This window comes from Myotis daubentonii, chromosome X, assembly GCF_963259705.1.
Source record: "Myotis daubentonii chromosome X, mMyoDau2.1, whole genome shotgun sequence".
Lineage (NCBI taxonomy): Eukaryota > Metazoa > Chordata > Mammalia > Chiroptera > Vespertilionidae > Myotis > Myotis daubentonii.
In genome coordinates this window covers 56974202-56988318 of record NC_081861.1, presented here as the reverse complement: position 1 = coordinate 56988318, position 14117 = coordinate 56974202, and positions in this window count along the sequence as shown.

Below are 14117 nucleotides of genomic sequence, written 5' to 3'. Positions count from 1 at the left end.
TGTTGTCTAAAGGCATTGTCTAATAGTGTGGTGATATGGGGGGATGTTCCAATCACTGTATAAGGAAAATTCTAGTGAAGTAAAAACAAAAATACATGTAAAAACAGGTTTTAAAAAAGCATTCGCTAATGTGCTATATTTATGTAGTATAATAGTGGTGACAGAAAACATTCACATGTTTCTGACTAAAAGTTAACTCTAAAGTCTTAGAAGATGCCTTCTAAGAAAGGCTCCTGGTGGCTAACTGGGCTCAAATTTAAAAGCCGAGTCTAGTAGCCGTTTCTACACAGGTCCTTCTCAGGCAAACTGCTTCAGGGTGAAGTCTGAGCTAAACTCCTCGTCTGCACTGTGTTGCTGCCATCTCAGCCAGCCCTTGCAAAGGAATTGTATTTCTACCAATAGAACCCAGGCTTCCCCTGTCCAATCCAAGCTGCCCAGCTCTGTCCTCCATCATTTTCACTGACCAATCAGATTTGGTCTGTTATGACCAATCAGGACAGTGGTTTTTGGATCAATCAAACTGCGAGGCTTTGTAGTATGAGAGCAGACCAATCATGACTCAGGGATGGAGATTTCTGTCGATATAAATGAGCTCCCAGGTGTCTTGGTGAGCACAGTTTTTTTCCACTGAAGGCTTCCCTGCCGAAACTGAAACACTGAAGTCTTCTGCCTGGAGCTGGATGCCGCCCTCCCTACAAGGGGCCCACCTTGCTTTACTGCCTCCTCACACCGTGCTCTTTCAAGCTTTGCTACTTTATAACTAAGCTGTTGCACTATTGCGCTGTTCCAAAGCCGGCTCTTCTCATGGGCAACTATATCACCTTTAAGCTGTTTACACAGAATAAAGTTTCCTTTTCACTGCACCCCAAACTGGGGATTACACTGGTGCAAAGGACCATTGGTTGACAAATCAAAATTATTGCTCGTTGGTAATTTGCCTGCTGGACTTTCCATTATGTAAAGAAGCCCAGCTATACAATAAGTGTGTATTAATCCATACCCATAATAAACGCTTGGATTAATAAATGTCAACTGGGGGCGCGGGCACCAACAGCCAACCAGCAGCGCAGCTGGCACGGGAAGCCATGGGCTGCGGGGACCGCTGGAAGGGGCGGACTGTGAGCCCAGGTTGACCACAGGTGCACAGCAGAGGCCCAGGGAGCAAGGTGGGCGGCGGCGGGCAGGGCAAGCAGGAGCCATATGCATGCATGGACCCAGGCGCCTCCCTGCAGAGGCGGGCAGGGGGCGGCGGCCTCGGGCACCAGCTACCTGGTGCTGTGGTGCTGGGGGCGGAGGGGCCAGGCCCTCAGGAGGACGCCGCCCGTCGCCCCGCCCGCCCGCCAGCAGACTTCAAGCTGCGGGTCATCATCATTAACTCCGGTGGCAGCAGAGGCGGCGCGGCGAGACCAGCCTGGTGGGGCGCTTCAGCCATAACACCTGCAAGCAATCTTTTCTGTCAAAGAACAGTTTAGACAGCACCATTTTGGCTCCTGTGCCTTGGCAACCACCATTTTTGCAACATGATTTGCAGCTCCTCTTGGTGCCTCCATCTTGAAATGGCAAAGGCCAACCCCTCCTGTTAAATTAGCCAATCAGGAAGGACTGTGAGCCTGGCTCCAATCAAGAGTGAGGGACAGGTCACGTGGCTCAGGAATAAAAGACGACGGACTCCTGCTCAGTGTGGGTGTGCTCTCACACCATGTGCTGCGCACCCTCCTGCAGGAGTAAAGACCCTGCCTCGCTGCCTGGCTCCCGAGTGGGTTTGTGTTCCACGTGGACCCCTTGTTTGCAGGACTCACCTTATTTCTTACAGCCTGTTCCCATGCAAATAAGGACTCCAAATCTTCCCAATTTGATTGGTCCAATAGGCATCGTCCTGACCAGCAGGGATGGAGCTGTTCTAATTGGTCAGTGAGAATCCTAAGGGTGATATAGCTGCTCAGCTCCAGTTAGAGGCTTGGGCTGCGTGTGGAGAGGAGCCTCCGTCCCGTGGGTGGAAATACCTTTCCAGGAGCTCCTTACTGAGGTCTGGCTCAGTCCTAGGAACACAGTGCAGTCAAGTAGTTTAGTGCTGGGGGCAGGCAGTTCAGTGCAGACTTCTCCCTGAAGTACGGCTTTAGCAATGATCGCTAGGCTCTGCCTTTTCTCTTCTTAAATTTTAAGCCCAAATTAGCCACCAAGAGCCCTTCTTGGTAGGTATTTTCTTTCTCGGGTTAAACATAAAAAGTGGGAACTGGAGACAAGCTGTCTTTATGAAGTTATTCCAAGTGATATATGCAGACACCCTGCTTCTGATACCATTATAATGACCTGATTATTATTAACAGAAAAGGAGTAAAGGGAAGACTAGGTAATATAGGCATGCCATTCATACAGCGTTGCCAGAAAGCTGTAATTTAACACTCTCCAAGTCTGCTCCCTGCTGATTGATGGGGAAGAGACTGGACAAAGGCAGTTTGGGCACATGCCCAGTAAGGTCTGAGTGCCATGGGAAGATGCTTACCTCTCAGTCTCATCTGGGAATAAGTCAGTGACCAGAATAGGAGTGGCCACTGCAAGGGTGTGAATCCTGAATATTTAAACTCCTGCACAAAGGGTGTTCCTCTCTTGGCTGGCTTACGTGCTATTTGCACCAGATTCCTGTTGCAGGGGCTCATACGCTGGGCTAATACTTTAATGAGCTAATGCTCAGTTGAACACAGGTGTAACGTGGAACAGAAACTCTGGACACTGGCCCTCCTCTTGGCTCTGCTGGACCCCCAGCTATACCTTTTCCAGGACTGGGTTAAGGGGCATGGGACTATGCAACCCAAGGAATGTAACTCCACACAGATAAGGCCTTTCACCACATCTCATTCTCCCATGTGAATCTTAGAACATTTATTTCCTAAAGATATCTTAAGAACCCTGCTCCAACAAGGGAAGGAGAAGTTCAATTGTCTGGTAACACTTCCATGTGGTGAACCTTAATTCCACCCCTAACCCTTGAGGGCAGGGCCCACTTAGGACTCGCTTCCGAAGAACAGTGTCGATGAATGGAAAATAGTTACTGTACACTAAAGAAACTTGGCAATCACCACCTTGACCTAGGGATGAAGTTCAACATGATCAGTGACCCACGTGATGTCACGTGGGTATCCAATCCTCCCAGATACAGTGTGACAAGAAGGGCACTTCAACTCTGTAGTATTCTTCCTCAAAACCCATAACCATGTCTAATCATGGGGAAAATAACAAACTGGATCAACCGAAGGACTGGTAAGCTTGTATATAAGCCTAACCAATGGATACAGTCACAAGGGGGGGTGAGGGCATGAGTTGGGGGGTGGGAGAAGGGGCAATGGGGGATAAGGACACATATGTAATACCTGATTCAAAAAAGAAAAAAAAATAGCCCTGGCCAGTTTGGCTCAGTGTATAGAGCATCGGCCTGCAGATTGAAGGGTCCCAAGTTCGATTCCAGCCAAGGGCACATGCCTGGGTTGGGTGCTCGATCCCCAGTAGGGGGCGTGCAGCAGGCAGCGGATCAATGGTTCCCTAGCATCATTGATGTTTCTATCTCTCTCTCCCTCTTCCTTACACTCTGAAATAAATAAAGAAATATATATATTTATTATATTATATTATATTATATTATATTATATTATATTATATATATTATATAAATATAAATATATATTAAAAAATATAAAATAAATTATAAAAAATAACAAACTCCCTGACACCCTCAAGAGTGTCAGGGTCATGAAAAATATCTGACAATTCCTTAAAAGTTAAACAGAGCCTGGCCGACATGGTTCAGTGGTTGAGCTTTGACCTATGAACCAGGAGGTCACATTTAGATTTCCTGTTAGGGCACAGGCCAGGGTTGTGGGCTCAATCCCCAGTGGGGGGCGGGGGGGTTTAGGAGGCAGTGGATCAATGATTTCCTCTCATCTTTGATGTTTTTCTCTCTCTCTCCTTCTCCCTTCCTCTCTGAAATCAATAAAAATGTATGTTAAAAAACAGTAACAAGAGAGACTTAACATATGACCCAGCAATTCCACTCCCAGGTACAAAGCCCGGAGAAATGAAAACATGTCTAAATAGAAACTAGTATCAGAATGTACCTAGCATCAACATTCATAATAACCAAATGTGACAGCAATCAAATGTCCACAAATTAATGAATGGATAAACAAAATGTGGACATCATTGGGCAATAAAAAGGAATGAAGTACTGGTACATGCTATAACAGGATGAACCTTGAAAATATTATGCTCTTGAAAGGTGAATATTCAAAAGACCACGTATTTCATGCTTCCATTTATATGACATTTACAGAAACAGGCCATCAGTATGACTGTACCCAAGGAATTCCCCTCTTCCACCCAGATTTCCAGAAAACTCCGACTGGTGGGTTTGGGTCACAGGCACTTCCTTCCTCTCTCTCTCCTTCACACACAGGCTTCTTGATGTTCAAGCTGCAGTTCAGACTTCTGTCAGCAGGTGGCACCATGTACCACCACTTTCAAATTCCTCCACAAGTAAGTTTATTCTAAGAGGGAAAAATATAATACCCTCCCTTAAAATTCAGCCTATAAATCTACGCATGGAATGACTCTAATTCTGAATGAAAAATAAGGAAGGTGTAAAAGAAGACTAAAAACATACAGCCTAGGACTTGCACCCAATGAAACACCAGGTAGCGGTGATGGGGGGGCAAGGGGGCAGGGCGTGAGAGGTGACTGAGAGCACGGGGCATAGAGTGGGGTCTGGGCAGCTGTGTCCATAGTGTCCTGGACGGGGATGACAGGAAGAATGTGTGGAAGAATGTATGGGGTGGGGTAATAATGGAAGGTGAAAGCCCTGCTTTCTGGTGCGGACTGTCTCGTACAGTCCACGCTGTACATCCACCGGCGCCGATGCGGGGAGAGATGAATCAATGAAAGAGATGCAAATTTGGGGTCCATGGCAGAGGGAACTGCTTTAATATACATAGGAATCTTTCAAAGAGAATTGGCATCTTAGTAAACAAACCTTTCCATAATATTCTTACTCTTTCCAAATGTACTCCTCTTCAGTAGAAAAGAATAAATATTGATAGATGTGCTGCCAGCTGGTGGCCTGGTCCAGGATTGCAGCTCTGAGAATCAGACCAGGGGCTGAGTAAGGCCAGAGGGAGTGATGGAGGCTGACTTTGTGGGTACAGCCAGCGCTTTCTGGATTTTCACTTAGCCGTCCTTCTGTCCCCATCACTTGTTTAGGATATAAAAGCACATTTTCTGGCACATCTAACCTTCAGATTGGAAGTCCAGCTCCCGTCCAAAGTGAGGGTAAAGTTGTAACTGAATGTGTTTTTCAGGTGATAAAGCTAGAGGGAACATAGTAACACACACACACACACACACACACACAGAATCAACCCAGTTTTTAAAAATCTACTTCATTTCCCCTTGAAATTGAAAGGAATTTTAGAGACAGGAAAGGCAGTATCAAAAAAAAATGGAGTCTGTGGGAGAGGAAGACAGAGGATAGAGGAATTCAGAGGATAGAGGAATGTCACAAGTTAAGGGGAAAAGGAAGAGGGGGCACCTGGTGGGGTTTGAGCTTTGAAATTGATATTCTGCAGGAGAGTGACCAATTAGGGGAGCACGGTGGACATCAATTAAGGAAGGATCCAATTAGAAAGTGAGGTGGACAAAGCTACCAGCATATATAAACTGGTAGACAAAGAAACTCAGAAATTGAACTAGATTCTTCCCATTAGAGAGAGCAGGTTTTTCCCATTTGGGGACCCCTCCCCAGGGAGTCCCCTTTGGGCACAGCTCCCTCAGCGCCTGGGAGCCGGGCATCAGCCTTGTCCCCTGCCGCCGCACTGGTCGCCATCTGAGGGGCAATCAGCAGGGCAGTCGGGCCCCACTCAGACCCTCCTTGGCCTGGCACCGCACGCTCATCTGCTCCACCATCCCGCCGCAGTCCCACTCTCATCGGGGCCCATCAGGGCCAGCAGCACCTCCACTGCTGCCTGCTGCCAGCACTGTATTGCCAATGCCCACCATGTTCTGCACCACCCCCTGGTGGTCAGTGCACATCATAGCTAGCGGTCGAACTCCCAGACTCCCGGTTGGGGGAACAATTTGCACATTAGGCTTTTATTATGTAATATATATATATATATATTAGAGCCCCGGTGCACAAAAATTGTGCACTGGGGGTGGGGGTCCCTCAGCCCGGCCTGCGGTGAGCTTTGGCATTCAGATATCCTTAGCACTGCCACTGCACTCACCAGCCATGAGTCTGGCTCCTGGCTGAGCTGCGCTCTCCTTGCGGGAGTGCACTGACCACCAGGGGCAGCTCTTGCATTGAGCATCTGTCCCCTGGTGGTCAGTCTGTGTCATAGCGACCAGTCGTTCCATTGTTCAGTTGATTTGCATATTAGCTTTTTATTATATAGGATTAACAGTTTTCCTGGGAGTGAAGTAGAAATTGCTTCTCTCTCTCGGTGATTTTATTATTTTGTGTATTTACAAGAGCAATAAGTGTTTATTATGGGTAAAATACAAAACATAGAAAAGGAGATAATAATACCTTAAACATAGCACCCTAAGATAAGCCCTAATAATGTTTTCATGTGCATTGTATTCTCCCAGAGGTTTTCTTATGCAGGAATTTTTATATTTGTTTGTATGGATATATTCATATATTTATGTATAAGAGATAAGATCATATTTTAGTTCTTTTTAACATGCTTATATCACTATAGTAGTGCCGGGAGCCGGTCCATGCTTGCTGTTTCAAGGGACCTGGCATATATGGCATACTGTTCTTGGCACTATGTGTTTTAACCAAGGTCTCTGAGAAAGGTGGTTTCCCCAGGTAGGGATTTTCCCCTGAAGTTAGGGAGGGAATAAAACCTCTTAACTAAGTGCCAGGCGGGTAATTAATCACTTTAACTATGAACAATCATGCTTAAGCTACATAATCTTTACTCCCTGGAATGGAGATAAGAAACGCCCTAACCTTTGTAATAGAGATTGATAGGATTGAATCAACTGGTATAAATACAGTTGTAACAAGACAGAAAGAGACAGAACTCAGAACACAGAACTGAGAACACAGGGCTTGGAAGACAGGACCAAGAGAGACAGAGCCTAGGCACAGAACCTACACAGAACGTTCTCTAGAGACAGAAGAACTTCGCTGGAGAGAGCATGCCGGAGGATCCTGGACAGGAACTGGCCTCGGAGCCTAGAGACAGAGCCTAGCGGGAGAACATGGCAAAAGATCCTGGACTGAACCTGACTACAGGAATTGGCAAGAGAACCTGACTAGAACCTGGTGACTGAACCTGACTGGAGAACCTGAGCAGAACCTCTCTGGAGATCGAAACCAGAACTTGGCTGGAGATCCTGGCTAGGGATCCTGGCTAGGCTGCTGATCAACTGAACGCTGTCTCCGTGCCATTCCTTCTTCGCCGACTCCGTCCACACCTTTGGGGACCCCTGGACCTGCTGGGGTTGGATCCCGGCATAGTAGGTTGAATTATGTCTCCCAACAAGATAGGCAAAAGCCTTAAACATCTATACCTCTGAATGTGACCTTATTTGGAAATATGGTCTGAGAATACATAATTAATGTTGAGATAATATTGGATTTAAGGTGCACTGAGATAAGGAGTCATTGGAAAGTGAAGAATGTTAACAGAGAATGTTGAAAACTCTTTCTGGAATTTGACTTAAAGGGTAAAGGACAGGTAGATATTGAAGTAATGGGAACAAGGAATGTTTAAAAATTCTTACCTATAAGACAATAGAAGGGCAACCCTGGAGGGAAGATGATGATGTATATTCTCTTAGAAATATAATACAGCTCAGCCAGTGTTGCTCAGTGGTTGAGCATCCACCTATGAACCAGGAAGTCACTGTTCTATTCCTGGTCAGGGCACATGCCCTGGTTGTGGGCTTGATCCCCAGTGGGGGGCATGCAGGAGGCAGCTGATCAATGATTCTCATCATTGATGTTTCTATCTCTCTCCCTTTCCTTCCTCTCTGAAATCAATAAAAATATTTTTAAACTGCAAAACTGTCATTCTTCATTGCATTTTACATTTTGCTTCCTAGCATACCATCAGTTGGCTCAAGTAAACTCTTATTATAATTCTCTACAGGTTTGCACATTTTTTTACACTGACACATGTAATTCTTTCTCTTCTCTTTCTCATAAAACACCCCTTACCTTCACCTCCTAATCAGAACATGATTTGAGTTTCTGCCTGAATAAGTGCTTCCTGGAGAGTGTGAGGAGGAACATAATTTCCTCTACTCCCCAAGGCTGGTCTAATATCCAAATAGACATGAAACATAGTGGCAAGAGACAATAAGCAAATTTAATACATACATATGTGTGGGAACCTCACACACATGACAGAGCCAGTGACTCCACATGCAGGAGAGATCAGAGCTAGAGAGGGGAATTGAGGGATATAATGCATCCTGAGTTAGGGGTGAGGTAATTCACTTGGGGGGCTTCAAAGGGTCATTGCAGGATGATAAGAAGAAGAGATGTTTAGTAAATAGAAGTTTTCCCTGCCGTAAAGGTAGGTCAAAAACCGTCATGGCCAATAATCTCTTATTATGAACAAGGTATCTAATTCAAGTTCTTTTAGGTAGTTAAAGGGACAGGAAAACGTTTCTCGTGAGCCTGAAGCCTTTATTGCCTTTAGTCAAAAACAATCTGCATGCCACTGCGGCACATCTTGTGGTGACTCATTCTGAACCCCCACAAGAGCTATTCTATTGGGTCTCAAACAAATTTCTCACTTTCGCCTTTCATCTTTAGGTTAACAGGTTTCTGTTTTGAAAATTAGTTGAACTAATTCATGAAAACATTTAGAACAGTGTGAGGCATACAGAAACAGATCAATAAATGTACAATTTTTATAAATATATGTAAGTTTGTTAGGGGCAGAAATATTACTCATGCTCTGTTGGCCATGATTGTTCTGTTCTGATTAGAGAAAGCACATTCTAACCTGGCTGAGAGTTGTAAGCCCCTGGACATGGGCGTTAACCTGGAAATACAGTCCATTCACCATTTCTGAGAACTGCCTATCGTCATGAGGAGATGAACAACCTTGTAGCTGAAACAAACATTGGAGTCCAGGGGGCACCCACCCTTTGCAATCCCCAGCTGCAATGCCTGTAATCTGTAACCATTTTACCCATTCTATGCCTTTTGCCTACTTCCCCAAGTAATCTTTGTCCTTCTACCCAATATAGGCAGTTGGCTTATGGGGAGGAGAGAGCAGAGCAGATTTTTGTGGATGACCTGCTGCTCTCCCATACTGCCGGCTATTGGAATAAATGCTCATATATGATTCAACCCTGTCTCTACATGTTTGGCTCAAGAAGTGACAGGGAGAGCCTGGACCCATTTGTTGTCTGGTTTCAAGTTCAGATTCTTACAGTTTTTATAGTTTTACAAAATGTTTTCATGTGACTTTAGTAAAGCTTGTCATTCAGTAGTCAGCTCCAGTGTCACTTCCTGAGAAAGAGAACCACTGACAACCCCATCTATAATAATCACAGTCCTGATCATTGTCTACTCAAGAAATGCTATTTTCTTCAAAGCACTCATCACCCCATATAAAATTGACCTGCTTGTTCATTTGTTTCCATGCTCATTGCCAGTTTTCCCAAACTAAAATAACCCCCACTCCCCAGGGACACTGCACTGTCTTGTTCACTGTGTTTTGTCTTCAGCAACTAGTTCAGCAGCTGGTATGAGTTTACATTGAAATCTTAGCCCCACTACCTCAGAGCGTGCCTTTACTGGGAACTATAGTTGTGGGAGAAGTAATTAGTTACGATGAGGTCATGCTGGAGTAGGGAGGGCCCCTGAACCCATATGACTGGTGTCCTTATAAGAAGACAGTCATGTGAAGGCAGAACAACAGGGATAATGCCATGTGATGACAGGCAGGGGATGGAGCTACAGAGCTGCAAGCAAGAAATGCAGAGATTGTCAGCAAACCACCAGAAGCCGGCAAGCAGCACAGAGAGATCCCCGGACAGGCTTCAAAGGGCGCATGGCCCTGGCAACACCTTGACTTCAGACTTCTAGCCTCCAGTCCTGGGAGACAGCACATTTCTATGTTTAAGGCGCCCAGCTCTGGGTGCTTGTTATGGCAGCCTTGGGAAATGAGTGCAGTCCCTCACATATGAAACACTGGCTAATACTACCGAGGAGGAAGAATTGCCACCTCTCTGACCCACTGGGAGCAGACACATATATTTAAAGCTAAGATGCAGGACAAATCGGCACCAACATTACACACTAACAGATTCAAAAATTTAAGAACAACTTGCTGCAATTCCACAGCAGTGCTTTGTGCTTTTCACACTTGGATGAGTATCACAGCCAACAGGAGAAACTGCTCAAAGCGTGCACACCTCAGACCCCACCACCTGTTCTGGATACAGCAGACCAGAGGTGGGCCCAGAATCTGCTATTTTAACAAGCCCCACTGACAGTTTCAATGAAGGGGTCTGAGGCCACACTTAGGGAAACCCTCACCTAAACAGCTGACATTTATGCAACATTAATTTAATGCAAAGTTCTATGGTATGGGGGAGGCGTGTCTATGTTAATGTAATTACTCCCAAGTGCACTGGTTGCCCAAGTCGGTTTGGCTCAGTGAATAGAGTGTCAGTCTGTGGACTGAAAGGTTCCCGGTTCGATTCCAGACAAGGGCACATGCCTGGGTTGCAGGCTAGATCCTGGGTAGGGGGTGTGCAGGAGGCAGCTGATCAATAATTCTCTCTCATCATTGATGTTTCTATCTCTTTCTCCCTCTCCCTTCCTCTCTGAAGTCAATAAAAAAATATATTTCTTAAAAAGTGCACTGGTCCTTCCCTGCTCCTAAAACCACAGCTTGCTTTCCTACCTGGATCTGACCTAAGCTCCACAATGTTCCTGCAGCATTGGGTATTGCTATCCTGTTGAATAGAAGACACTGGAGGAAAGGGTGGTGACTTACCCGAAGAATCCCAATCATGGGAATCCTCACTCTCGCTCCAGGAGCCTGTCCAGCACACTCGACATCACACTTGGTCCTTCTCCATCAGCTCCTGTTTCTGGGGCTCAGAGTCCACACCCTTTCCTGAGGTTTTACTAGAAGGGAGAGTCAGGAGATAAGACAGCACATGGACAGAGAGGAATGTGAGAGGACAGGAAAGCGCATGAAATGCAGGGAAAGGGGTGAGGATGAGCTTCCTGTCCCCACTCAGTTAACTGGAAGCTGTGCAATGATGCTTCGCCTCTTCCCCAGCTGATCACACCCCACCTCCCCTCGTAGCAGTGGCACTGAAGCTCACACATCATGGAAAGTGGGCTCATCCCTGCTTGCTGTTACATGTCCCAGTGTTCTCTCTGGTAGTCATGTTATCATGCTAATTCCAGGGGCATCACACTGACAGAATAAAGGTGGCAAAGTAGAATGGAGAAATAAAATTTGGTGAGGGCACACTAGATGCCACACATTGTAGGTTGTTGTTTTCACACTTTTTCTGTTCAATTTCTGAAAGTGATGCTCTGAAGTGGGCATCATTATTTTCTTTTGGCAGATGATGAGATGGGCTCACAGAGCAAAGTACTTGCTCAAAGACATCTAGGGAAATATCCAATGGACATAGAGGCCATCTTGAAGGACTTTATACTGGCTAATTCTGGGACAATTGGAGCATCAAAATCTATAATAATAATAACAAAATATAACTCTTTGACCATAATAGGAATCTATGAGTCACAGTGATACAAATAAAACTTGAATAAATACATAAATTTCATATCTATCTATCTATCTATCTATCTATCTATCTATCTATCTATAAAGAGCCAGGGCCCATAACATCCAAAACGACAGAGTGGACTACTGAACACCAAAAGTCAGTCCTGTAGTCAGTGCTGGGTCGCTGCTGACTGCCAAGGGGGCTACGGATCAAGCCCAGAGAGAGGCCTGGAGAGAGAAGCAGGGTCTGATCCACAGCCTTCATGGCAGCTGTTGATCAGCCCTTGCCTCTCTTTTCCTGTGGGCCTTGCCAGCAGACATGGGGCCTGCTGATCAGCCCTGCCTCTCTGATCAGGCCCAGAGATAGGCCCAGAGACACCAACTGGCATAGAAACTGACCAATCAGAACCAAATCTGGGTGAACTGTGAGGAGCCAATGGCTGCCTAGGAGGCGGAGCTTTTGACACTGACTGGCATAGAAACCAATCAATCAGAACCTAATCTGGGTGAACCGTGAAGGCAGAACCTAAGGTGGGGGCTGAGGAGGGTTTTAAGGGGAACAGCTGTTTGGTGTAAGGTGTAAGAAAGTGGTTCAATTTTTAATAACCAGTTTGGCAGTATAGTGCATATGGCTGGCTATCAGTCCAGATATAGGGGTTATGTATTTTTGTCTGCCAAGAGCATCTCCTCCTGCTGAAAAAGGCTCCCCCCCCCCATTTAAGCAATCCTATCCTATATAATCTATCTGTACTAATAAAAGGGTAATATGCTAATTAGACTGGGTCGACTGGCCATCTTCCAGACGTCCAACTTCCTTCTGGACAAAGCCATGGTGGTGTGGGCCGAGGCAGAGGTAGTTAGGGGTGATCAGGCCTGCAGAGACAGTTAGGGGCGATCAGGCCAGCAGGGGAGAGCAGTTAGGGGCAAGATAAGGCCAGCAGGGGAGGGCAGTTAGGGGCAATCAGGCAGGCAGGCAGAGGGGTTAGGAGCAATCAGGAAGACAGGCAGAGGCAGTTAGGGGTGATCAGGCAGGCAAGCAGGTGAACAGTTAGGAGCCAGCAGCCCCAGATTGAAAGAGGGATGTCCGACTGCCGGTTTAGGCCCAATCCCACAGGGGGTCCCCAATTGGAGAGGGTGCAAGCTAGGCTGAGGGAATCCCCCCATGCAAGAATTTTGTGCACCAGGCCACTAGTTGAATAAGAAGGGAGAAGGGAAAGTTCTATCCTAAGATGAAGCCACCTAATAAATCTAGAAGGAATGAGGAATAAGAAAAGCAACACTTGTCCTACCAGGTTTGGCTCAGTGAATAGAGCATCAACCCAGGGACTGAAGCGTCCTGGGTTCAATTCCAGTCAAGGGCCAGTACCTCGGTTTCAGGCTTGATCCCTGTTTCTGGTTGGGGTGTGTTCAGGAGGCAACCAATCGATGTGTCTCTATCACATCAATGTTTTTCTCTCTCTTTCTTTCCCCCTCCTTTCCACTCTCTCTAAAAATCAATGGGAAAATATCCTTGGGTGAGGTGGAAAGAAGGAAGGAAGGAAGGAAGGAAGGAAGGAAGGAAGGAAAGAAAGAAAGAAAGAAAGAAAAAAGCAACACTTGACAACTACCATAGTAATGACTGAGGTAAGAGTCCTGAACAGATGCTCAGTCTGTACCAACTCCCACAGCAGGCACTAAGTCACCATGGTAACCATGCTGGCCATGGAAAGCTGGAAAAATCTGGTTCCTAACATGTGCTGGAACGGAACAGAACTGACACAACACACAGAAATTAACCGCAAGTATTCCTCACAATAAATGTTCCTGGTAGCGTCAGTATATACCAATACATTCATACATATCACACATATATAATGCTCTTCCCCTTTCTGTCTCTCTCAGCAACGAGATACTCAGGAATTCATTAGGATAGATTTACTGTGAGGTTAAAAAAACAAAGAGAGCAAAAGATAAAGAGAGAATCTTAAAAACAGCAAGAGAAAGAAACTCAGTTACCTACAAGGGAATACCCATACGACTGTCAGCTGATTTCTCAACAGAAACTTTGCAGGCCAGAAGGGAGTGGCAAGAAATATTCAAAGTGATGAATACCAAGAACCTACAACCAAGATTACTTTATCCAGCAAAGCTATCATTCAGAACGGAAGGTCAGATAAAGAGCTTCACAGATAAGGAAAAGCTAAAGGAGTTCATCACCACCAAACCAGGATTATATGAAATGCTGAAAGGTATCCTTTAAGAAGAGGAAGAGGAAGAAAAAGGTAAAGATACAAATTATGAACAACAAATATGCATCTATGAACAAGTGAATCTAAGAATCAAGTGAGTAAATAATCTGATGAACAG